Genomic DNA, 2505 nt, shown 5'->3' with positions numbered 1-2505 from the left:
AGATGCAGAATCTATGACAAATTTGCACTTTTGGCCATCCAGCTTTCCTGTCATGTAGACACTATGTGTGCTTGGCATTTTACACTTAGCTGTTGGGACTTTCACAATGGGGGTTGGTGGGCGGCCCTCAACACCAACCACTACTGGTTTCCCGAAGCTGATTTATTGGTAGTATTCTTCTTACACTGGTTCCTCAAATGTCCTTGCTCTCCACAGTTCCAACAACCTTTCTGGGTAGCAGACTTTCCTGCCATGACATCTTCCCTGTGTAGAAATTGCCAGCATTGAGCTCTCTTTTGCCCAGCTTTGTTACAGTGCCAGCAAAGTCCCTCAAACTTCTCTGAAAGTTGACCTTTTCAGGCCTTGAATCTGATGACTGTACCAACTTTGGTACCTCTGTGCTGGACTTAACGTAAGATTCAAATTCAAGAGCTCTGGCCATTGCATCCTGCATATTAGAGGGGTGTGATTGCTTTACTTGTATCTTCAGTTGTGGACTGTCCAAGGTGTCAACAAACTGATCCCTCAGCAACAGCTTGAGGACATTGGGTGGCACAGTTGGATAGGCCTTGTGTGCCATACTTTTCAAATCCTGTGCCAGCTCTTGCAGGCTCTCCCCTTTAGCACGGACTCTTGTCCTAAATCTAGCCCTGTAGACTTTGGACTGATTTTGAGTTCCATACCTGAGTTATAAAGCAGCTACCAGTACTCTATAGTTGTGCCTGTCGTCTGCTGACAACTGTCCAAGTATTTCCAGTGGTTGTCCCTTCAGGCTCGTTGCCAGGAACACTGCTTTCTGCTCCTCTGTCCATCCATTCATTTCTGCCAGGAGCTCAAATTGTGCTCTATATGCTTCCCATGGTGCCTTCCCATCAAATTTCTGTGGTTTCCTTCATACTAGATCACCCTATTGCTGACACCTGGCAAGACTGAATATGTCTGCATTAGAGTTTAGCTGCAGGGTCTGGAAGGGGCTTCCTGTTGTCTGGGGCTGATTAGGTCCATGGCTAATATATCCTCTCTGTGCAAAAGACAGTAAATCGTCCATTAATGTATTTAATTTACTTTGAAATTTACTAATCTTTTCCATTTGTACTTCATGCTGATGTTGTATTCTCTCTCCTTGTTCTTCTTGCCACTGTCACTGACTTTCCTGTAGTTGTTGGAGACTTTTTTCCTGTTTTCCTTCTTGTTCCAGTTGCCACTGGTGCTGGTTTTCTTGCCACTGCTGTAGTCTCTCTTCTTGTTTCTTTTCTTTTTCCTCCAACAACTGCTGTAGCCTCTCTTCTTGTTTCCTTTGTTTCTCCTCCAACCACTGCTGTAGTCTCTCTTCTTGTTTATTTTCTCGTTCCTCTTGTTTCTTTTCTTTTTCCTCCAACAACTGCTGTAATCTCTCTTCTTGTTTCTTTTATTTTTCCTCCAACAACTGCTGTAGTCTCTTTTCTTGTTTATTTTCTCGTTGTTCTTGTTTCTTTTGCTGTTCTTGTATTGCTGCCATCAAATCTGCTAAGCTGTAGTTTGATTTGCCACTTCTCATTTCCTCCTTCTTTTTTTCCGTACCATTCTCTGACACCAATTTGTAACATATCTGCTTGTTTGTTAATTTCCGGTATAAATTCTTTCAGAGAAGCTAGAGTGATGCAAGTCCCTTCTTGATTAAACCAATTTATTCTTTCTCGATACAAACTTTTAGTACACAGTAATTCTACAGTCAGTACGTTTCTCGTCACTTTAAACTTAACAACTTTTATGACACACGCTATAACTCACAGCGATTTATAATCTCGATAACTTCGCTCTCTACGAGTGCAAAACACATACTAGTTCGAAACAGAATCGTAAATTACCCGAAACTCACCGTGACAACTGTTCGCTTTACCATCCCTCGGCTTTTCTTTGCCAGGCTTATATTCTAACAAAGAGGCGTCTCTCGATCACACTCGAACTTCTCTGATAATTCGAGAAACTCAGTCACGCATACTCCCAGCGTCACGTGACTTCCGCTGTCGTAACAATAGTATTCCTGTATATGAAAGCAGTTTTTATTAATAACAACATAGTGGAATAAGATCCCTGTTTATGCACGTAGCGTTTACTAATAGTAAGTAGCAGAATAGCATCTAATATATGTTAGTAGGGTTTATTATTAGTACTACATTGGAAAAGCATCCCTTTATTCTTCATTAATTGCTTCCCTACGACTGGGTCAAAGTACCTATGTCATGACTTTTTACAGTGTTACGTTCAAAAGCTAATTAAACAACTTTATTTTCAATATATATAACAATAAACTGGGCACAAAATTGTACTTTCGAATTCAGATTTTAATATTCACAAAGTTTCAAGTTTTTAATTTCAAAAAATAAATATTCAAAAAATTCTAAACTTCACTTTTCTAAAACTGTGATTTCTCTTCTTCAGAATGTTCTAACTTCTAAAAATACGCTGCAGCAGTTTCCAGCCAATTAAAACTCAAACTATGCATAATTTCTGCCAAGGATCTAA

The sequence above is a fragment of the Limulus polyphemus genome, unplaced genomic scaffold, assembly GCF_000517525.1.
Source record: "Limulus polyphemus unplaced genomic scaffold, Limulus_polyphemus-2.1.2 Scaffold497, whole genome shotgun sequence".
In the NCBI taxonomy this organism is placed as follows: domain Eukaryota; kingdom Metazoa; phylum Arthropoda; class Merostomata; order Xiphosura; family Limulidae; genus Limulus; species Limulus polyphemus.
The sequence above is the reverse complement of the archived record's forward strand: the minus strand, read 5'-3'. Positions refer to the sequence as shown.